The following is a 24,192-nucleotide window of genomic DNA, read 5'->3' on the forward strand; positions in this document are numbered from 1 at the left end:
ACAGGGGAACCAAAGGGAGCAGGGGGAACAGATTGGAAAAAATTTGGAGAACCGTGGGGAACACTGCAGAACACTGCGGAACAAAATTGAGCAGGCGGAACAGCTCGGAAAAGTAGGGAACCGAGGGGAGCACTGCATAATAGAGCAGAACCAAACGGAGCAGGGGAAACAGATTGGAAAAAGTGGGGAATCGGGGGGAGTTCTGCAGAACACTGGGGAACCAAAGGGAGAAGGGGGAATGGATTTGAAAAAGAGGGGTACCGTGGGGAACACTGCAGGACAGAGGGGAACGAAAGGGAGCAGGGGGGACAGATTGCAAAAAGTGGGGAAGCATGGGGAACACTAAAGAACACAGGGGAACCAAAGGGAGCAGGGGGGACAGATTGGAAAAAATGTGGAGAACCGTGGGGAAAATGCAGAACAGAGGGGAACCAAAGGGAGCAGGGTGAAAGGATTGGAAAAACAGGGGAACCGTGGAGAACACTGCAGGAAAGAGGGGAACGAATGGGAGCAGGGGGAATGGATTAGAAAAAGTGGGGAACCGTATCGAAAAATGCAGAAGAGTGGGGAACCAAAGGGAGCAGGGGGAATGGATTGGATAAAGTGGGGAATCGTGGGGAACACTGCAGAATGGAGGGGAACCAAAGGGAGCAGTGGGTACAGGTTGGAAAAAGTGGCGAACCGTGGGGAACACTGCAGAATAGAAGGGAAGCAAAGGGAGCAGGGTGAACAGATTCGTAAAAGTGTGCAACGTTGGGGAACACAGCAGAAAAGAGGTGAACGAAAGGGAGCATGGAGAACATATTGGAAAAAGAGCAGAACCGTGGCGAACACTGCAAAACAGTGGGTAACGAAAGGGAGCAGCGGGAACGGATTGGAAAATGTGGGGAAACGTGGCAAACACTGCAGAACAGAGTGGAACGAAAGGGAGCAGGGCGAACATATTGGAAAAAAGTTGAGAAGTGGGGCACACTGCAGAACAGTGGGGAATCAAAGGGAGCAGGGGGATCAGATTGGAAAAAGTGGGGAACCATATGGAAAAATGCAGAAGAGTGGGGAACCAAAGGGAGCAGGGGGTACAGGTTGGAAAAAGTGGCGAACCGTGGGGAACACTGCAGAACAGAGGTGAACGAAAGAGAGCAGGGCGAACATATTGGAAAAAAGTTGAGAAGTGGGGAACACTGCAGAACAGTGGGGAATCAAAGGAAGCAGGGGGGATAGATTGGAAAAAATGTGGAGAACCGTGGGGAAAATGCAGAACAGAGGGGAACCAAAGGGAGCAGGGTGAAAGGATTGGAAAAACTGGGGAACCGTGGAGAACACTGCAGGACAGAGGGGATCCAAAGGGAGCAGGGGGTACAGGTTGGAAAAGAGGTGAACCGTGGGGAACACTACATGTCAGAGGGGAACCAAAGGGAGCAGGGTGAACAGATTCGAAAAAGAGTGCAAACTTGGGGAACACTGCAGAATAGAGCGGAACTAAACGGAGCATGGAGAAAAGAGTGGAAAAAATGTGGAACCGTGGCGAACACTGCAAAAGAGTGGGGAACCAAAGGGAGCAGCGGGAACGGATTGGAAAAAGTGGGGAAAAGTGGGAAACACTGCAGAACTGAGGGGAACGAAAGGGAGCAGGGCGAACATATTGGAAAAAAGTTGAGAAGTGGGGAACACTGCAAAACAGTGGGGAATCAAAGGGAGCAGGGGGATCAGATTGGAAAAAGTGGGGAACCGTATGGAAAAATGCAGAACATTGGGGAACCAAATGGAGCAGGGGGAACGGATTGGAAAAGGTGGAGAAGTGTGGAAAACACTGCAGAACAGAGGGGAAGCAAAGGGAGTAGGGTGAACGGATTGGAAAATCTAGGGAATCGTGGGGAACACTGCAGGACAGAGGGGAACTAAAGGTAGCAGGGGGTACAGGTTGGAAAAAGTGGCGAACCGTGGGGAACACTGCAGAATAGAGGGGAACCAAAGGGAGCAGGGTGAACAGATTCGAAAAAGTGTGCAACGTTGGGGAACACAGCAGAAAAGAGGTGACCTAAAGGGAGCATGGAGAACATATTGGAAAAAGAGCAGAACCGTGGCGAACACTGCAAAACAGTGGGTAACGAAAGGGAGCAGCGGGAACGGATTGGAAAATGTGGGGAAACGTGGGAAAACGTGGGAAACACTGCAGAACAGAGTGGAACGAAAGGGAGCAGGGCGAACATATTGGAAAAAAGTTGAGAAGTGGGGCACACTGCAGAACAGTGGGGAATCAAAGGGAGCAGGGGGATCGGATTGGAAAAAGTGGGGTACCATATGGAAAAATTCAGAAGAGTGGGGAACCAAAGGGAGTAGGGTGAAAGGATTGGAAAAACTGGGGAAGCGTGGGGAACACTGAAGAGCAGAGGGGAACCAAAGGGAGCAGGGGGAACAGATTGGAAAAAGTGGAACCCGTGGGGAAAACAGCAGAACAGAGGGGAGCCCAAGGAGCAGGGGGAACAGATTGGAAAAAGTGGGGGACGGTGTGGAAAAATGCAGAAGAGTGGGGAAACAATGGGAGCAGGGTGAATGGATTGGAAAAAGTGGGGAACCGTGGGGAACACTGCAGAATAGAGGAGAACCAAAGGGAGCAGTGGGAACAGTTTGGAAAAAGTGGGGAACCGTGGAGAACACTGCAGGATAGAGGGGAATGAATGGGAGCAGGGGGAATGGATTGGAAAAAGTGGGGAACACTTCAGGACAGAGGGAACCAAAGGGAGCAGGGTGAACAGATTCGAAAAAGTGTGCAACCTTGGGGAAAACAGCAGAATAGAGGGGAACTAAACGGAGAATGGAGAACAGATTGGAAAAAGAGCGGAACCATGACGAACACTGCAAAACAGTGGGTAACCAAAGGCAGCATCGGGAACGGATTGGAAAATGTGGGGAAACTTGAGAAACACTGCAGAACAGAGGGGAACGAAAGGGAGCAGGGGGATCAGATTGAAAAAAGTGGGGAACCGAATGGAAAAATGCAGAAGAGTGGGGAACTAAAGGGAGCAGGGGGAACGGATTGGAAAAAGAGGGGTACCGTGTGGAACACTGCAGGACAGAGGGGAACCAAAGGGAGCAGGGGGGACACATTGCAAAAAGTGGGGAAGCATGGGGAACACTAAAGAACACAGGGGAACCAAAGGGAGCAGGGGGGACAGATTGGAAAAAATGTGGAGAACCGTGGGGAAAATGCAGAACAGAGGGGAACCAAAGGGAGCAGGGTGAAAGGATTGGAAAAACAGGGGAACCGTGGAGAACACTGCAGGAAAGAGGGGAACGAATGGGAGCAGGGGGAATGGATTAGAAAAAGTGGGGAAACATGGGAAACACTGCAGAACTGAGGGGAACGAAAGGGAGCAGGGCGAACATATTGGAAAAAAGTTGAGAAGTGGGGAACACTGCAGAACAGTGGGGAATCAAAGGGAGCAGGGGGATCAGATTGAAAAAAGTGGGGAACCGTATGGAAAAATGCAGAACATTGGGGAACCAAATGGAGCAGGGGGAACGGATTGGAAAAAATGTGGAGAACCGTGGGGAAAATGCAGAACAGAGGGGAACCAAAGGGAGCAGGGTGAAAGGATTGGAAAAACAGGGGAACCGTGGAGAACACTGCAGGAAAGAGGGGAACGAATGGGAGCAGGGGGAATGGATTAGAAAAAGTGGGGAAACATGGGAAACACTGCAGAACTGAGGGGAACGAAAGGGAGCAGGGCGAACATATTGGAAAAAAGTTGAGAAGTGGGGAACACTGCAGAACAGTGGGGAATCAAAGGGAGCAGGGGGATCAGATTGAAAAAAGTGGGGAACCGTATGGAAAAATGCAGAACATTGGGGAACCAAATGGAGCAGGGGGAACGGATTGGAAAAAGTGGGGTACCGTGGGGAACACTGCAGAATAGAGGGGAACTAAACGGAGCATGGAGAAAAGAGTGGAAAAAGTGCGGAACCGTGGCGAACACTGCAAAACAGTGGGGAACGAAAGGGAGCAGCGGGAACGGATTGGAAAAAGTGGGGAAAAGTGGGAAACACTGCAGAACTGAGGGGAACGAAAGGGAGCAGGGCGAACATATTGGAAAAAAGTTGAGATGTGGGGAACACTGCAAAACAGTGGGGAATCAGATTGATAAAAGTGGGGAACCGTATGGAAAAATGCAGAAGATTGGGGAACCAAATGGAGCAGGGGGAACAGATTTGAAAAGGTGGAGAATTGTGGGGAACACTGCAGAACAGAGGGGAAGCAAAGGGAGTAGGGTGAAAGGATTGGAAAAACTAGGGAATCGTGGGAAACACTGCAGGACAGAGGGGAACAAAAGGTAGCAGGGGGTACAGGTTGGCAAAAGTGGCGAACCGTGGGGAACACTGCAGAATAGAGGGGAACCAAAGGGAGCAGGGTGAACAGAATCGAAAAAGTGTGCAACGTTAGGGAACACAGCAGAAAAGAGGTGAACTAAAGGGAGCATGGAGAACATATTGGAAAAAGAGCAGAACCGTGGCGAACAATGCAAAACAGTGGGTAATGAAAGGGAGCAGCGGGAACGGATTGGAAAATGAAGGGAAACGTGGGGAATCTTGGGGAACACTGAAGGACAGAGGGGAACGAAAGGGAGCAGGGTGAACAGATTCGAAAAAGTGTGCAACCTTGGGGAACACTGCAGAATAGAGCGGAACTAAACGGAGCATGGAGAAAAGAGTGGAAAAAGTGTGGAACCGTGGCGAACACTGCAAAACAGTGGGGAACCAAAGGGAGCAGCGGGAACGGATTGGAAAAAGTGGGGAAAAGTGGGAAACACTGCAGAACTGAGGGGAACGAAAGGGAGCAGGGCGAACATATTGGAAAAAAGTTGAGAAGTGGGGAACACTGCAAAACAGTGGGGAGTCAAAGGGAGCAGGGGGATCAGATTGGAAAAAGTGGGGAACCGTATGGAAAAATGCAGAAGATTGGGGAACCAAATGGAGCAGGGGGAACGGATTGGAAAAGGTGGAGAACTGTGGGGAACACTGCAGAACAGAGGGGAAGCAAAGGGAGTAGGGTGAACGGATTGGAAAAACTAGGGAATCGTGGGAAACACTGCAGGACAGAGGGGAACTAAAGGTAGCAGAGGGTACAGGTTTGAAAAAGTGGCGAACCGTGGTGAACACTGCAGAATAGAGGGGAACCAAAGGGAGCAGGGTGAACAGATTGGAAAAAGAGCGGAACCGTGGCGAACACTGCAAAACAGTGGGTAACGAAAGGGGGCAGCGGGAACGGATTGGAAAATGTGGGTAAACTTGGGAAAACGTGGCAAACAATGCAGAACAGAGTGGAACGAAAGGGAGCAGGGCGAACATATTGGAAAAAAGTTGAGAAGTGGGGCACACTGCAGAACAGTGGGGAATCAAAGGGAGCAGGGGGATCGGATTGGAAAAAGTGGGGAACCATATGGAAAAATGCAGAAGAGTGGGGAACTAAAGGGAGCAGGGTGAAAGGATTGGAAAAACTGGGGAACCGTGGAGAACACTGCAGGACAGAGGGGAACCAAAGGGAGCAGGGGGTGCAGGTTGGAAAAAGTGGCGAACCGTGAGGAACACTGCAGAACAGAGGTGAACGAAAGGGAGGAGGGCGAACATCTTGGAAAAAAGTTGAGAAGTGGGGAACACTGCAGAACAGTGGGGAATCAAAGGGAGCAGGGGGATCAGATTGAAAAAAGTGGGGAACCGTATGGAAAAATGCAGAAGATTGGGAAACTAAAGGGAGCAGGGGGAAGGGATTGGAAAAAGTGGGGTACCGTTGGAACACTGCAGGACAGAGGGGAACCAAAGGGAGCAGGGAGGACAGATTGGAAAAAATGTGGAGAACCGTGGGGAAAATGCAGAACAGAGAGGAACCAAAGGGAGCAGGGTGAAAGGATTGGAAAAACTGGGGAACCGTGGAGAACACTGCAGGACAGAGGGGAACCAAAGGGAGCAGGGGGTACAGGTTGGAAAAGTGGCGAACCGTGGGGAACACTGCAGAATAGAGGGAAACCAAAGGGAGCAGGGTGAACAGATCGAAAAAATGTGCAACATTGGGGAACACAGCAGAAAAGAGGGGAACTAAAGGGAGCATGGAGAACATATTGGAAAAAGAGCGGAACCGTGGCGAACACTGCAAAACAGTGGGTAACGAAAGGGGGCAGCGGGAACGGATTGGAAAATGTGGGTAAACTTGGGAAAACGTGGGAAACACTGCAGAACAGTGGGGAATCAAAGGGAGCAGGGGGATCAGATTGAAAAAAGTGGGGAACCGTATGGAAAAATGCAGAAGATTGGGAAACTAAAGGGAGCAGGGGGAAGGGATTGTAAAAAGTGGGCTACCGTTGGAACACTGCAGGACAGAGGGGAACCAAAGGGAGCAGGGGGGACAGATTGGAAAAAATGTGGAGAACCGTGGGGAAAATGCAGAACAGAGAGGAACCAAAGGGAGCAGGGTGAAAGGATTGGAAAAACTGGGGAACCGTGGAGAACACTGCAGGACAGAGGGGAACCAAAGGGAGCAGGGGGTACAGGTTGGAAAAGTGGCGAACCGTGGGGAACACTGCAGAATAGAGGGAAACCAAAGGGAGCAGGGTGAACAGATCGAAAAAATGTGCAACGTTGGGGAACACAGCAGAAAAGAGGGGAACTAAAGGGAGCATGGAGAACATATTGGAAAAAGAGCGGAACCGTGGCGAACACTGCAAAACAGTGGGTAACGAAAGGGGGCAGCGGGAACGGATTGGAAAATGTGGGTAAACTTGGGAAAACGTGGGAAACACTGCAGAACAGAGTGGAACGAAAGGGAGCAGGGCGAACATATTGGAAAAATGTTGAGAAGTGGGGCACACTGCAGAACAGTGGGGAATCAAAGCGAGCAGGGGGATCGGATTGGAAAAAGTGGGGAACCGTGGGGAACGCTGCAGGACAGAGGGGAACCAAAGGGAGCAGGGGGTACAGGTTGGAAAAAATGGGAAATCGTGGAGAACACTGAAGAACACAGGGGAACCAAAGGGAGCATGGGGAACAGATTGGAAAAAGTGGGGAACCGTATCGAAAAATGGAGAAGAGTGGGGAACCAAAGGGAGCAGGGGGAATGGATTGGATAAAGTGGGGAATCGTGGGGAACACTGCAGAATGGAGGGGAACCAAAGGGAGCAGGGGGTACAGATTGGAAGGAGTGGGGAAGCGTAGTGAACACTGAAGAACACAGGGGAACCAAAGGGAGCAGGGGGAACTGATTGGAAAAAATGTGGAGAACCGTGGGGAACACTGCAGAACACTGCGGAACAAAATTGAGCAGGGGGAACAGCTCGGAAAAGTGAGGAACCGAGGGGAGCACTGCATAATAGAGCAGAACCAAACGGAGCAGGGGGAACAGATTGGAAAAAGTGGGGAATCGTGGGGAGTTCTGCAGAACACTGGGGAACCAAAGGGAGCAGGGGGAATGGATTTGAAAAAGTGGGGAACGTGGAGAACAATGCAGGACAGACGTGAACGAAAGGGAGCAGGAGGTACAAGTTGGAAAATGTGGGGAATCTTGGGGACACTGCATGACAGAGAGGAACCAAAGGGAGCAGGGTGAACAGATTCGAAAAAGTGTGCAACCTTGGGGAACACTGCAGAATAGAGCGGAACTAAACGGAGCATGGAGAAAAGAGTGGAAAAAGTGTGGAACCGTGGCGAACACTGCAAAACAGTGGGGAACCAAAGGGAGCAGCGGGAACGGATTGGAAAAAGTGGGGAAAAGTGGGAAACACTGCAGAACTGAGGGGAACGAAAGGGAGCAGGGCGAACATATTGGAAAAAAGTTGAGAAGTGGGGAACACTGCAAAACAGTGGGAAGTCAAAGGGAGCAGGGGGATCAGATTGGAAAAAGTGGGGAACCGTATGGAAAAATGCAGAAGATTGGGGAACCAAATGGAGCAGGGGGAACGGATTGGAAAAGGTGGAGAACTGTGGGGAACACTGCAGAACAGAGGGGAAGCAAAGGGAGTAGGGTGAACGGATTGGAAAAACTAGGGAATCGTGGGAAACACTGCAGGACAGAGGGGAACTAAAGGTAGCAGAGGGTACAGGTTTGAAAAAGTGGCGAACCGTGGTGAACACTGCAGAATAGAGGGGAACCAAAGGGAGCAGGGTGAACAGATTCGAAAAAGTGTGCAACGTTGGGGAACACAGCAGAAAAGAGGTGAACTAAAGGGAGCTTGGAGAACATATTGGAAAAAGAGCAGAACCATGGCGAACACTGCAAAACAGTGGGTAACGAAAGGGAGCAGCGGGAACGGATTGGAAAATGTGGGGAAACGTGGGAAAACGTGGGAAACACTGCAGAACAGAGTGGAACGAAAGGGAGCAGGGCGAACATATTGGAAAAATGTTGAGAAGTGGGGCACACTGCAGAACAGTGGGGAATCAAAGAGAGCAGGGGGATCGGATTGGAAAAAGTGGGGAACCGTATGGAAAAATGCAGAAGAGTGAGGAACCAAAGAGAGCAGGGGGAACGGATTGGAAAAAGTGGAGAACCGTGGGGAATGCTGCAGGAGAGGGGGGAACCAAAGGGAGCAGGGGGTACAGGTTGGAAAAAATGGGAAATCGTGGGGAACACTGAAGAACACAGGGGAACCAAAGGGAGCATGGGGAACAGATTGGAAAAAGTGGGGAACCGTTTCGAAAAATGGAGAAGAGTGGGGAACCAAAGGGAGCAGGGGGAATGGATTGGATAAAGTGGGGAATCGTGGGGAACACTGCAGAATGGAGGGGAACCAAAGGGAGCAGTGGGTACAGATTGGAAGGAGTGGGGAAGCGTAGTGAACACTGAAGAACACAGGGGAACCAAAGGGAGCAGGGGGAACAGATTGGAAAAAATGTGGAGAACCGTGGGGAACACTGCAGAACACTGCGGAACAAAATTGAGCAGGGGGAACAGCTCGGAAATGTGGGGAACCGTTGGGAACACTGCATGATAGAGCAGAACCAAACGGAGCAGGGGGAACAGATTGGAAAAAGTGGGGAATCGTGGGGAGTTCTGCAAAACACTGGGGAACCAAAGGGAGCAGGGGGAATGGATTTGAAAAAGTGGGGAACGTGGAGAACACTGCCGGACAGACGTGAACGAAAGGGAGCAGGAGGTACAGGTTGGAAAACGTGGTGAATCTTGGGGAACACTGCAGGACAGAGGGGAACCAAAGGGAGCAGGGTGAAAGGATTGGAAAAAGTGGGGAAGCGTGGGGAACACTGAAGAACAGAGGGGAACCAAAGGGAGCAGGGGGAACAGATTGGAAAAAGTGGAACCCGTGGGGAAAACAGCAGAACAGAGGGGAGCCCAAGGAGCAGGGGGAACAGATTGGAAAAAGTGGGGTACGGTGTGGAAAAATGCAGAAGAGTGGGGAAACAATGGGAGCAGGGTGAACGGATTGGAAAAAGTGGGGTACCGTTGGAACACTGCAGGACAGAGGGGAACCAAAGGGAGCAGGGAGGACAGATTGGAAAAAATGTGGAGAACCGTGGGGAAAATGCAGAACAGAGAGGAACCAAAGGGAGCAGGGTGAAAGGATTGGAAAAACTGGGGAACCGTGGAGAACACTGCAGGACAGAGGGGAACCAAAGGGAGCAGGGGGTACAGGTTGGAAAAGTGGCGAACCGTGGGGAACACTGCAGAATAGAGGGAAACCAAAGGGAGCAGGGTGAACAGATCGAAAAAATGTGCAACATTGGGGAACACAGCAGAAAAGAGGGGAACTAAAGGGAGCATGGAGAACATATTGGAAAAAGAGCGGAACCGTGGCGAACACTGCAAAACAGTGGGTAACGAAAGGGGGCAGCGGGAACGGATTGGAAAATGTGGGTAAACTTGGGAAAACGTGGGAAACACTGCAGAACAGTGGGGAATCAAAGGGAGCAGGGGGATCAGATTGAAAAAAGTGGGGAACCATATGGAAAAATGCAGAAGATTGGGAAACTAAAGGGAGCAGGGGGAAGGGATTGTAAAAAGTGGGCTACCGTTGGAACACTGCAGGACAGAGGGGAACCAAAGGGAGCAGGGGGGACAGATTGGAAAAAATGTGGAGAACCGTGGGGAAAATGCAGAACAGAGAGGAACCAAAGGGAGCAGGGTGAAAGGATTGGAAAAACTGGGGAACCGTGGAGAACACTGCAGGACAGAGGGGAACCAAAGGGAGCAGGGGGTACAGGTTGGAAAAGTGGCGAACCGTGGGGAACACTGCAGAATAGAGGGAAACCAAAGGGAGCAGGGTGAACAGATCGAAAAAATGTGCAACGTTGGGGAACACAGCAGAAAAGAGGGGAACTAAAGGGAGCATGGAGAACATATTGGAAAAAGAGCGGAACCGTGGCGAACACTGCAAAACAGTGGGTAACGAAAGGGGGCAGCGGGAACGGATTGGAAAATGTGGGTAAACTTGGGAAAACGTGGGAAACACTGCAGAACAGAGTGGAACGAAAGGGAGCAGGGCGAACATATTGGAAAAATGTTGAGAAGTGGGGCACACTGCAGAACAGTGGGGAATCAAAGCGAGCAGGGGGATCGGATTGGAAAAAGTGGGGAACCGTGGGGAACGCTGCAGGACAGAGGGGAACCAAAGGGAGCAGGGGGTACAGGTTGGAAAAAATGGGAAATCGTGGAGAACACTGAAGAACACAGGGGAACCAAAGGGAGCATGGGGAACAGATTGGAAAAAGTGGGGAACCGTATCGAAAAATGGAGAAGAGTGGGGAACCAAAGGGAGCAGGGGGAATGGATTGGATAAAGTGGGGAATCGTGGGGAACACTGCAGAATGGAGGGGAACCAAAGGGAGCAGGGGGTACAGATTGGAAGGAGTGGGGAAGCGTAGTGAACACTGAAGAACACAGGGGAACCAAAGGGAGCAGGGGGAACTGATTGGAAAAAATGTGGAGAACCGTGGGGAACACTGCAGAACACTGCGGAACAAAATTGAGCAGGGGGAACAGCTCGGAAAAGTGAGGAACCGAGGGGAGCACTGCATAATAGAGCAGAACCAAACGGAGCAGGGGGAACAGATTGGAAAAAGTGGGGAATCGTGGGGAGTTCTGCAGAACACTGGGGAACCAAAGGGAGCAGGGGGAATGGATTTGAAAAAGTGGGGAACGTGGAGAACAATGCAGGACAGACGTGAACGAAAGGGAGCAGGAGGTACAAGTTGGAAAATGTGGGGAATCTTGGGGACACTGCATGACAGAGAGGAACCAAAGGGAGCAGGGTGAACAGATTCGAAAAAGTGTGCAACCTTGGGGAACACTGCAGAATAGAGCGGAACTAAACGGAGCATGGAGAAAAGAGTGGAAAAAGTGTGGAACCGTGGCGAACACTGCAAAACAGTGGGGAACCAAAGGGAGCAGCGGGAACGGATTGGAAAAAGTGGGGAAAAGTGGGAAACACTGCAGAACTGAGGGGAACGAAAGGGAGCAGGGCGAACATATTGGAAAAAAGTTGAGAAGTGGGGAACACTGCAAAACAGTGGGGAGTCAAAGGGAGCAGGGGGATCAGATTGGAAAAAGTGGGGAACCGTATGGAAAAATGCAGAAGATTGGGGAACCAAATGGAGCAGGGGGAACGGATTGGAAAAGGTGGAGAACTGTGGGGAACACTGCAGAACAGAGGGGAAGCAAAGGGAGTAGGGTGAACGGATTGGAAAAACTAGGGAATCGTGGGAAACACTGCAGGACAGAGGGGAACTAAAGGTAGCAGAGGGTACAGGTTTGAAAAAGTGGCGAACCGTGGTGAACACTGCAGAATAGAGGGGAACCAAAGGGAGCAGGGTGAACAGATTCGAAAAAGTGTGCAACGTTGGGGAACACAGCAGAAAAGAGGTGAACTAAAGGGAGCTTGGAGAACATATTGGAAAAAGAGCAGAACCATGGCGAACACTGCAAAACAGTGGGTAACGAAAGGGAGCAGCGGGAACGGATTGGAAAATGTGGGGAAACGTGGGAAAACGTGGGAAACACTGCAGAACAGAGTGGAACGAAAGGGAGCAGGGCGAACATATTGGAAAAATGTTGAGAAGTGGGGCACACTGCAGAACAGTGGGGAATCAAAGAGAGCAGGGGGATCGGATTGGAAAAAGTGGGGAACCGTATGGAAAAATGCAGAAGAGTGAGGAACCAAAGAGAGCAGGGGGAACGGATTGGAAAAAGTGGAGAACCGTGGGGAATGCTGCAGGAGAGGGGGGAACCAAAGGGAGCAGGGGGTACAGGTTGGAAAAAATGGGAAATCGTGGGGAACACTGAAGAACACAGGGGAACCAAAGGGAGCATGGGGAACAGATTGGAAAAAGTGGGGAACCGTTTCGAAAAATGGAGAAGAGTGGGAAACCAAAGGGAGGAGGGGGAATGGATTGGATAAAGTGGGGAATCGTGGGGAACACTGCAGAATGGAGGGGAACCAAAGGGAGCAGTGGGTACAGATTGGAAGGAGTGGGGAAGCGTAGTGAACACTGAAGAACACAGGGGAACCAAAGGGAGCAGGGGGAACAGATTGGAAAAAATGTGGAGAACCGTGGGGAACACTGCAGAACACTGCGGAACAAAATTGAGCAGGGGGAACAGCTCGGAAATGTGGGGAACCGTTGGGAACACTGCATGATAGAGCAGAACCAAACGGAGCAGGGGGAACAGATTGGAAAAAGTGGGGAATCGTGGGGAGTTCTGCAAAACACTGGGGAACCAAAGGGAGCAGGGGGAATGGATTTGAAAAAGTGGGGAACGTGGAGAACACTGCCGGACAGACGTGAACGAAAGGGAGCAGGAGGTACAGGTTGGAAAACGTGGTGAATCTTGGGGAACACTGCAGGACAGAGGGGAACCAAAGGGAGCAGGGGGAAGGGATTGTAAAAAGTGGGCTACCGTTGGAACACTGCAGGACAGAGGGGAACCAAAGGGAGCAGGGGGGACAGATTGGAAAAAATGTGGAGAACCGTGGGGAAAATGCAGAACAGAGAGGAACCAAAGGGAGCAGGGTGAAAGGATTGGAAAAACTGGGGAACCGTGGAGAACACTGCAGGACAGAGGGGAACCAAAGGGAGCAGGGGGTACAGGTTGGAAAAGTGGCGAACCGTGGGGAACACTGCAGAATAGAGGGAAACCAAAGGGAGCAGGGTGAACAGATCGAAAAAATGTGCAACGTTGGGGAACACAGCAGAAAAGAGGGGAACTAAAGGGAGCATGGAGAACATATTGGAAAAAGAGCGGAACCGTGGCGAACACTGCAAAACAGTGGGTAACGAAAGGGGGCAGCGGGAACGGATTGGAAAATGTGGGTAAACTTGGGAAAACGTGGGAAACACTGCAGAACAGAGTGGAACGAAAGGGAGCAGGGCGAACATATTGGAAAAATGTTGAGAAGTGGGGCACACTGCAGAACAGTGGGGAATCAAAGCGAGCAGGGGGATCGGATTGGAAAAAGTGGGGAACCGTGGGGAACGCTGCAGGACAGAGGGGAACCAAAGGGAGCAGGGGGTACAGGTTGGAAAAAATGGGAAATCGTGGAGAACACTGAAGAACACAGGGGAACCAAAGGGAGCATGGGGAACAGATTGGAAAAAGTGGGGAACCGTATCGAAAAATGGAGAAGAGTGGGGAACCAAAGGGAGCAGGGGGAATGGATTGGATAAAGTGGGGAATCGTGGGGAACACTGCAGAATGGAGGGGAACCAAAGGGAGCAGGGGGTACAGATTGGAAGGAGTGGGGAAGCGTAGTGAACACTGAAGAACACAGGGGAACCAAAGGGAGCAGGGGGAACTGATTGGAAAAAATGTGGAGAACCGTGGGGAACACTGCAGAACACTGCGGAACAAAATTGAGCAGGGGGAACAGCTCGGAAAAGTGAGGAACCGAGGGGAGCACTGCATAATAGAGCAGAACCAAACGGAGCAGGGGGAACAGATTGGAAAAAGTGGGGAATCGTGGGGAGTTCTGCAGAACACTGGGGAACCAAAGGGAGCAGGGGGAATGGATTTGAAAAAGTGGGGAACGTGGAGAACAATGCAGGACAGACGTGAACGAAAGGGAGCAGGAGGTACAAGTTGGAAAATGTGGGGAATCTTGGGGACACTGCATGACAGAGAGGAACCAAAGGGAGCAGGGTGAACAGATTCGAAAAAGTGTGCAACCTTGGGGAACACTGCAGAATAGAGCGGAACTAAACGGAGCATGGAGAAAAGAGTGGAAAAAGTGTGGAACCGTGGCGAACACTGCAAAACAGTGGGGAACCAAAGGGAGCAGCGGGAACGGATTGGAAAAAGTGGGGAAAAGTGGGAAACACTGCAGAACTGAGGGGAACGAAAGGGAGCAGGGCGAACATATTGGAAAAAAGTTGAGAAGTGGGGAACACTGCAAAACAGTGGGGAGTCAAAGGGAGCAGGGGGATCAGATTGGAAAAAGTGGGGAACCGTATGGAAAAATGCAGAAGATTGGGGAACCAAATGGAGCAGGGGGAACGGATTGGAAAAGGTGGAGAACTGTGGGGAACACTGCAGAACAGAGGGGAAGCAAAGGGAGTAGGGTGAACGGATTGGAAAAACTAGGGAATCGTGGGAAACACTGCAGGACAGAGGGGAACTAAAGGTAGCAGAGGGTACAGGTTTGAAAAAGTGGCGAACCGTGGTGAACACTGCAGAATAGAGGGGAACCAAAGGGAGCAGGGTGAACAGATTCGAAAAAGTGTGCAACGTTGGGGAACACAGCAGAAAAGAGGTGAACTAAAGGGAGCTTGGAGAACATATTGGAAAAAGAGCAGAACCATGGCGAACACTGCAAAACAGTGGGTAACGAAAGGGAGCAGCGGGAACGGATTGGAAAATGTGGGGAAACGTGGGAAAACGTGGGAAACACTGCAGAACAGAGTGGAACGAAAGGGAGCAGGGCGAACATATTGGAAAAATGTTGAGAAGTGGGGCACACTGCAGAACAGTGGGGAATCAAAGAGAGCAGGGGGATCGGATTGGAAAAAGTGGGGAACCGTATGGAAAAATGCAGAAGAGTGAGGAACCAAAGAGAGCAGGGGGAACGGATTGGAAAAAGTGGAGAACCGTGGGGAATGCTGCAGGAGAGGGGGGAACCAAAGGGAGCAGGGGGTACAGGTTGGAAAAAATGGGAAATCGTGGGGAACACTGAAGAACACAGGGGAACCAAAGGGAGCATGGGGAACAGATTGGAAAAAGTGGGGAACCGTTTCGAAAAATGGAGAAGAGTGGGAAACCAAAGGGAGGAGGGGGAATGGATTGGATAAAGTGGGGAATCGTGGGGAACACTGCAGAATGGAGGGGAACCAAAGGGAGCAGTGGGTACAGATTGGAAGGAGTGGGGAAGCGTAGTGAACACTGAAGAACACAGGGGAACCAAAGGGAGCAGGGGGAACAGATTGGAAAAAATGTGGAGAACCGTGGGGAACACTGCAGAACACTGCGGAACAAAATTGAGCAGGGGGAACAGCTCGGAAATGTGGGGAACCGTTGGGAACACTGCATGATAGAGCAGAACCAAACGGAGCAGGGGGAACAGATTGGAAAAAGTGGGGAATCGTGGGGAGTTCTGCAAAACACTGGGGAACCAAAGGGAGCAGGGGGAATGGATTTGAAAAAGTGGGGAACGTGGAGAACACTGCCGGACAGACGTGAACGAAAGGGAGCAGGAGGTACAGGTTGGAAAACGTGGTGAATCTTGGGGAACACTGCAGGACAGAGGGGAACCAAAGGGAGCAGGGTGAAAGGATTGGAAAAAGTGGGGAAGCGTGGGGAACACTGAAGAACAGAGGGGAACCAAAGGGAGCAGGGGGAACAGATTGGAAAAAGTGGAACCCGTGGGGAAAACAGCAGAACAGAGGGGAGCCCAAGGAGCAGGGGGAACAGATTGGAAAAAGTGGGGGACGGTGTGGAAAAATGCAGAAGAGTGGGGAAACAATGGGAGCAGGGTGAACGGATTGGAAAAAGTGGGGAACCGTGGGGAACACTGCAGGAGAGAGTGGAACCAAAGGGAGCAGGGTGAACAGATTCGAAAAAGTGTGCAACCTAGGGGAAAACAGCAGAATAGAGGGGAACTAAACGGAGCATGGGAACAGATTAGAAAAAATGTGGAGAACCGTGGGGATCAATGCAGAACAGAGCGGAACCAAAGGGAGCAGGGGGAACTGCTCAGAAATGTGGGGAACCGTGGGGAACAATGCAGAACAGAGGGGAACCAAAGGGAGCCGGGGGAACGGGTTGGAAAAAGTGAATAACCGTGGGGAACACTGCAGGACAGAGGGGAACCAAAGGGAGCATGGTGTACAGGTTGGAAAAAGTGGGGAATCGTGGGGAGCACTGCACAATAGAGTGGAACCAAAGGGAGCAGGGGAAATGGATTGGAAAAAGTGGGAAGCGTGGAGAAACTGCAGAACAGAGGGGAACCAAAGGCAGCAGGGGAAACAGATTGGAAAATGTGGGGAACCATGGGGAATACTGCAGAACAGTGGGGAACCAAAGGGAGCAGGGGAAATGGATTGGAATAATTGGGGAAGCGTGGGGAACACTCCAGAACAGAGTGGATCCAAAGGGAGCAGGGGGAACAGATTGGAAAAAGTGGGGAACCGTGGGAAACACTGCAGAACAGAGCTGAACCAAAGGAATAGGAGGAACGGATTGGAAAAAGTGGGGAACCATGGGGAACACTGCAGGAAAGAGGGGAACCAAAGGGAGCAGGGGGTAAAAGTTGGAAAAAGTGGGGAACCTTGGGGAACACTGCAGAACAGAGGGGAACCAAAGGGTGTAGGGGGAACAGCTCGGAAATGTGGGAAACCGTGGGGAACAATGCAGAACAGAGTGGAACAAAAGGGAGCAGGGGGAACGGATTGGAAAAAGTGGGGAACTGTGGGGAACACTGCAGAACAGTGGGGAACCAAAGGTAGCAGGGGGAACGGATTGAAAAAAGTGGGCAACAGAGTGGAAAAATGCAGACCAGTAGGTAAACAAAGGGAGCAGGGGAAACGGATTGTAAGAAGTGGGGAACCGTGTGGAAAAATGCAGAACAGAGGGGAACCAAAGGGAGCAGGGGGAATGGATTGGTGAAGTGGGGAACCGTGGGGAAAAATGCAGGACAGAGGGGAAGAAAGGGAGTAGGGGGCACGGATCTGAAAAAGTGGGGAACCGTGATGAAAAATGCAGGACAGAGGGGAACGAAAGGGAGCAGGGGGAACAGATTGGAAAAAGTGGGGAAACATGGGGAACACTGCAGGACAGAGGGGAACCAAATGGAGAAGAGGGAACAGATTGGTAAAAGTGGGGAAAAGTTGGGAACACTGCAGAACAGAGGGAAACCAAAGGAGCAGGCAGAACAGATTGGAAAAAGTGGAGTACCGTGGGAAATACTGCAGAACAGTGGGGAACCAAAAGGAGCAGGGGGAACAGATTGAAAAAAGTGGGGAACGGAGTGGAAAAATGCAGAACAGTGGGTTAACAAGGGAGCAGGGTAAACGGATTGGAATATGTGGGGAACCGTGGGGAACACTGCAGTACAGAGGGGAACCAAAGGGAGCAGGGGGAACGGATTGAAAAAAGTGGGGAACCGTGGAGAACACTGCAGGACAGAGGGGAACCAAGGGAGCAGCAGGAACGGATTGTAAAAAGTGAGGCCCATGGGGAACACTGCAGGACAGAGGGGAACGAAAGGGAGCAGGGGGAACAGATTGGAAAAAATGTGGAGAACCATGGGGAAACTGCAGAACAGAGGTGAACCAAAGGGAGCATGGGAACAGATTAGAAAAAATGTGGAGAACAGTGGGGAACAATGCAGAACAGATCGGAACCAAAGGGAGCAGGGGTAACAGCTCGGAAATGTGGGGAACCGTGGGGAACAATGCAGAACAGAGGGGAACCAAAGGGAGCCGGGGGAACGGGTTGGAAAAAGTGGGGAACAATGGAGAACACTGCAGGACAGAGGGGAACCAAAGGGAGCAGGGGGAACAGATTGGAAAAAATGTGGAGAACCGTGGGGAAACTGCAGAACAGAGGGGAACCAAAGGCAGCAGGGGAAACAGATTGGAAAATGTGGGGAACCATGGGGAATACTGCAGAACAGTGGGGAACCAAAGGGAGCAGGGGGAACGGATTGAAAAAAGTGGGGAACGGAGTGGAAAAATGCAGAACAGTGGGTAAACAAAGGGAGCAGGGGAAACGGATTGGAGAAGTGGGGAACCGTGTGGAAAAATGCAGAAGAGTGGGGAACCAAAGGGAGCAGGGGGAAAATATTGGAAAAAGTGGGGAACCATGGGGAACACTGCAGGACAGAGGGGAACCAAAGGGAGCATGGTGTACAGGTTGGAAAAAGTGGGGAATCGTGGGGAGCACTGCACAATAGAGTGGAACCAAAGGGAGCAGGGGATATGGATTGGAAAAAGTGGGAAGCGTGGGGAACACTGCAGAACAGAGGGGAGCCAAAGGAGCAGGGGGAACAGATTAGAAAAAAGTGGAGAATTGGGCAAAACTGCAGAACAGTGGGGAACAGTGGGGAAGAATGAGTAACAGTGGGGAACAGAGAGTAACAGTGGAGACCAGTGGGGAACATTTGGCGAACATTGGAGAATGTGGGGAACAGTGGTAAAAAGTGTGTGACAGGTGGGGAACAATGGGGAACAGCGGGGAACATGTAAAATAGTTGGGGAACTGTACTATGGAGGGCAGAAGTGGGGAAAATTGAGGAATGGAAGGAAGGGATGGGGAACAGTGGAGATCTCTGCGGAATAGTGGGCAACAGAAGGGAATAGTGGGGAGCAGTGGGGAACAGATAGCGAACTGTGAAGAATGGGAGAACAGTGCAGAAAAGTGGGGAACAGATTGGGAAATGAGGGGAACAGTGGGGGACCATGGTGAACAGTGGTGAAAAGTGGGGAACTGGTGGGAAACAGCAGGCGGAACAGTGGAGAACAGGTGTGGAATAGGTGAAGAACAGTGGGAAACAGTTTAGAACAGATAGGGAACTGATGGGGAACTCTGGGGACTTGTGGGAACTGTTGGGAGGGCAGGAAGGTACATATATACAGATTTGAAATATGCATTTGGAGTGGTACACACATTTAGGAAAATTTGGAAAGAACGAGGGATGATAACAACAAGAGGAAAAGAACTGGCTCATGAGCAACTAACTGAAAAGACTTTGGAAACATTAATCAAACCAGAAAGAATTGCCACAGTACATGTACCAGGTCATCAGAAGGGGAACTCACCAAAAGCACGAGGAAATCGGATGGCTGATGAACTGACCCAACAAGCGGCACGATCAGGAAAAGTACATCCACCTGATGGCTCTGATACCTCTCAGAGAAGGGCTGAAGAAGGTCTTATCTTTTCCCTCCCTGAAGAAAAAAAAAATGGAAAAGATGGGAGCAAAGAAGACGGAAAATGGTGGCTCCCCAATGGAAGACAATTGTTAAATAAAGAAATCACCCAGCAGATACTAGGAGAACTACACTCAGGCTCCCACTGGGGAGTGCAAGCACTGTGTGATGCATTCTTACAAACTTATGCCTGCAGAGGAGTCTATATCCTAGCAAGACAGGCAGTGAACCGCTGTGTGATCTGTTTAAAGGTTAATAAGAAAGTTATGAAAGCTATGCCTGGAGGAGGACCACCTTTAGCAATCTGGCCATTTCAGCGGATACAAGTGGATTTCACCAAACTCCCTAAGGTCCAGCGATGGAAATTTCTACTAGCAGTAGTGGACCATTTCACGAGATGGGTTGAAGCGTTCCCCACCGTCAATGCCACTGAACAAGCATATAATTCTGGAAAAAATTGTACCCCGATATGGAATAGCCGAATCCATCAATTCAGATCGGGGAAAGCACTTCGCTTCTAAAATTTACAGCCTGGTCTGTGAAACCTTAGGGATAAAATGGAAGCTGCATACTCCAAGGCATCCAGAGTGGAACAAATGAATGCCACTTTAAAAATGCAAATTACATAACTAAAAGAAGAGACTAAATTACCCTGGACCAAGTGCTTACCAATAACTCTTCTCAGAATTCGGACAGCCCCATGACAAAACATTAAAATATCCCCTTACGAGATGTTATTTGGACTCCCATATTTGGGGCAGATAGAAGGAATACCTACAGTCAAAAATAATGATGTGTTTTTAAAGAATTATTTACTGGCAGTCTCTCGTTCTCTTGCAGATTTAAAAGCTAAGGTTCTGCTGGTGCAGAGCCCACCTCTGGATTTCCCTATCCACTCTGTGAATGCTGGTGACTGGGTCCTGATCAATTCATGGAAAGAAGAAAAGCTTCAGCCCCGGTGGAACAGACCATATCTAGTACTATTGACCACAGAAAAATCAGACTGAACAAAGGAAAAGGGGTGGACACATGCTGAAAGTTAAATTAATGGGCCCCAACAGTATCAGATAGATGTTTTCGCTGTAAGAAGGAAACGGGAACAACAGTAGATTTCAATTTGGGCATGTGAGAAAGTGGAAAAGTTTTGGGAAGATCTAAATCAGGTATTAAATAAAATCACAAAAAATAACGTATCAAAAACTCCAGAGATCTTTCTTCTAAGTAATATAAGAAGTAAAGAACGTGGCCTCGATTTGGATGAAGCGCAAAAATGATTTATTATGATAGCCTTAGCTGTAGCAAGAAAATATACAATGTCAACCTGGAAATCAGAAGATCGCCTGAGAATACAGCAATGGTACATGGAAATGAATAAATGTATTCCATTGGAAAAATAACATATAATTTAAGAAATAACATCACAGTATTCGAACAAATTTGGGAACCGTACATGGAAAACAACAGAGAGGTCCTACCGCGGACCACCACCCCTTAAAATGACAGAATGAGAAGTAGACGAAATGAACTGACCCAGTGTGTAAAAGTAGATGACACAATTTTCTTGTCTATTTCATTGTGTGATGACATTGTTTAATGGGTTTATTGCATTGTATATGTTGAATGTTTAGTGGGTGGGGAGGGGGGTGGGAAGGAGGGAGGGAAGGGAGGGGGGAAAAGGGGAAAAAAATGACACTATATATTCTAGAGGGAAACGTTTGTGGGTATTTTGGTGAATATGACTCAAAGTGTGAAGAAAAAAAACTTTAAAAAAGTTCCACAGAAGGAAGGAAAGAGGAGTAAAAAGGAACAGAAAAGAAAACTACAATAATGAAACTTTTCCGCTTACTATTTCAATTTGACTTATACATATCATAACTTTGCGTGATGAACCTAAAAATTATTTTATCTCTCTATGTACTAACTATGCTAAGAACCAAAATCAAACAGATTGTTGGGTTTCTGCGAAAATACCACACCATGGCAAGTCAGGAGTCCCCTTAGTAGCAATCCCTCTCTCCCTACACAAATTATTTGATATATAGACCTTGCCCAGCAACAGTGATCCAACCACTGAAGATAAATACAAAGGGTGGTCGATACGACCAAAACCAACAAAGTCACCAACTCCTCAGTCTGGAGAGTTGCTTCCTTTTGAGAAACCAACTAGGAGTTTACAATTTCATGAAGAATTGGACCGTCACATGACTGTGAATCCCGCACCCGGTAAAGGGCACATATTGGGTGTGTGGACGTAAAATTTATTCATGGTTACCCGGAGAAAAGGAATGTTGGAATCAGACAAAAGGATTTATATTGACCTGTACACCTAAAGGTTGGAGTGGATGTTGTTACCTGGCTTACTTAATTCCCCATGTCCGTTAACTTAACCAGCTACCTGTGCTAGGCTTGTCCCATGGGAAAAGCAAAAGGGTGACTGAAGGAGATCGTCTCATGTGGAGGTTTTTCCCAACATATGGAGCTGCACAAAGTGCGGTTGAGATTCAAGAATAGCAGCCACCCTAGATGAACTAGTAAATAATACGAACCTGGTACTTGGGGAAGTCCAATCCCAAGTCCAGGCAATAAATACAGAAATGGCCACCATGCAACTCACAGTCCTCCAAAAATGCATGGCCCTTGGTAGAGAGAGGGGGGACTTGTGCTTTAATTGGTTCTGAATGTTACACATACATCCCGGATGAATCAGCTAATATCTCGGATTTGGAGGTCCATATTAAAAAGTGTAGAGAGAAGATCAAGGAGACTAGAGATAAATATGAAAAAGGAGGTGATTGGACATGGGGAGATTGGAAATTCGGAGGTTGGCGGCCATAGTTAATGAACTTTGCTATATCTGGTTGAATGATTCTAGTGGGCTTATTGATTGGATCAGCCATCCTACGATGTTTTATCATGAGATCCATTTGCTCAGCTATTGGAGCGAAGCAGGTGGTATTAAAAAAATCCCATGGCAGATGAACAACGACAAATTCAACTCGTACAATTTGAGGAAACAAAAGGTGAACAATAATGCAGTTTAATCAGAAATACATGATAACGAGAAAAAAGGAGGAATTGTGAAAAATGGTTGAATGTGATTACACTCGCACCATTCTGTGAAAAATGATGGAATGCAAAGTATGTAGATAAGAGCTTGAGAGTAGACAGTACTAGCCAGTGGGCCCCTTCTTATCTCAAGCCCCAAGGATGCAAGGAACTGGTTCAGGTTGGTACAGTGACCTAAGGTAGTCTATAGCTCGTACTGCGATTGCCTAATAGAGACATGAACAGGCAATGTATGAAGAGGGAAGAACTGAGCGATACCTGGATTGATGGAAGGGAGAAGGAGAATGTTATAATGTATTGGGATTCTGATTGGAAGAAGGTAAATGAAGGTGGGGTGATGTTGAGCGCGGGACTGTACAAAAGAGTGATGATTCTGAACTTCCGGTATGTCCCCAGACCAGGGACCAGGGACTCTGCAGACTCGAAATAAATATGAACCTGTTCTTCAAAACTTTGTCTCCAGAGTAAGAATTGTGAACACTTTATATTTCATGGTGGGGAATGGATGGTGAACAGTGGAATACTGTGGGAAACAGTGTGGAAAAGTGGGGCACAGTTGGAAAACAGATGAGCTTCTGCTGGTCAACAATGAGGAACCATGGGGTACGTTGGGGAACAGTGCAGAACATTGTTCCCCACTGTTCTCCTTTCCTCATTGATCCCCCCCCCGCTCCCCACTATTCCCCTCCGATCCCCATTGTTCTACAGTGTTACCCACGGTTCCACACTGGTCTCCAGCTGTCCCCCCGGTTCCATTCTGTTCCCTACTTTTCCCCACTGTTCTGCATTATTCCCACTGTTCCCCACTTTTGCCCTCTGTTCCCCATTTAACCCACTGTTCCCCATCAACTGTTCTGCACTGTTGCCCATTTTTCCCAATGTTCTCCACTGTTCCCCATCTGTTCCCCATATATACCTCTGTTCCCCAGTGGTTCACACCTGTTCCTGACTATTCCCCACAGTTCCCCACTTTTCCCCTCTGTTCTCCACTCTGCCCCTCTGTTCCCCAGCTGTTTCTCAACAGGGGGAAGAATGAGGAGCAGTGGGGAACAGAGGGGCATAGTGGGGCACAGTGGAGAACAGGTGTCGAACAGTGGAGAACAAGCGAGTAACAGTGGACAAATGTTGGTAACAGATGGGGAACAGCTGGGAACAGAAGGGAAAAGTCGGGATTAGTGGAGAATAGTTGGGGAATAGTGGGATAAATGTGGAATGGGGATAGCTGGAGAACAGTGGGGAGCAGGGTGGAACAGATGCAGAATAGTGGGGAAAAATAGGGAACAGTGTGGAGCAGGGGGTTCAAATGGAGAACTGGGGAACTGTGGGGAACAGTGGGAAGCAGATTAGGAAATGATGGGGAACACTATGGACCCATGGAGAACAATGGGGAACAATGTCAACACTATGGAACAGTGGGGAACTGTGAAGAACTATGGGGAAGAGGGGAAGAATGAGGAACAGAGAGGCACAGTAGGGAGCAGTGTAGAACTGTGGGGGGGAAGATTGGGGAAAATGGGCAACAGGGCAGAAACAGAAACATAGAAGATCGGAGCAGGAGTAGGTCATTAGGCCCTTCGAGCCATCTCCGCCATTCAATGAGATCATGGCTGATTTTAAAGTTCAGTACCCCGTCACCGCCTTCTCTCCGTAACCCCGAATTCCCTTATACTGAAGAAAAATATCCAATTCCCTCTTAAATATATTCAATGAACCTGCCTCTACTGCCCTCTGTGGCAATGAATTCCACAGATTCACCACCCTCTGGGTAAA

The sequence above is a fragment of the Narcine bancroftii genome, unplaced genomic scaffold (genome assembly GCF_036971445.1).
Source record: "Narcine bancroftii isolate sNarBan1 unplaced genomic scaffold, sNarBan1.hap1 Scaffold_149, whole genome shotgun sequence".
Classification (NCBI taxonomy): domain Eukaryota; kingdom Metazoa; phylum Chordata; class Chondrichthyes; order Torpediniformes; family Narcinidae; genus Narcine; species Narcine bancroftii.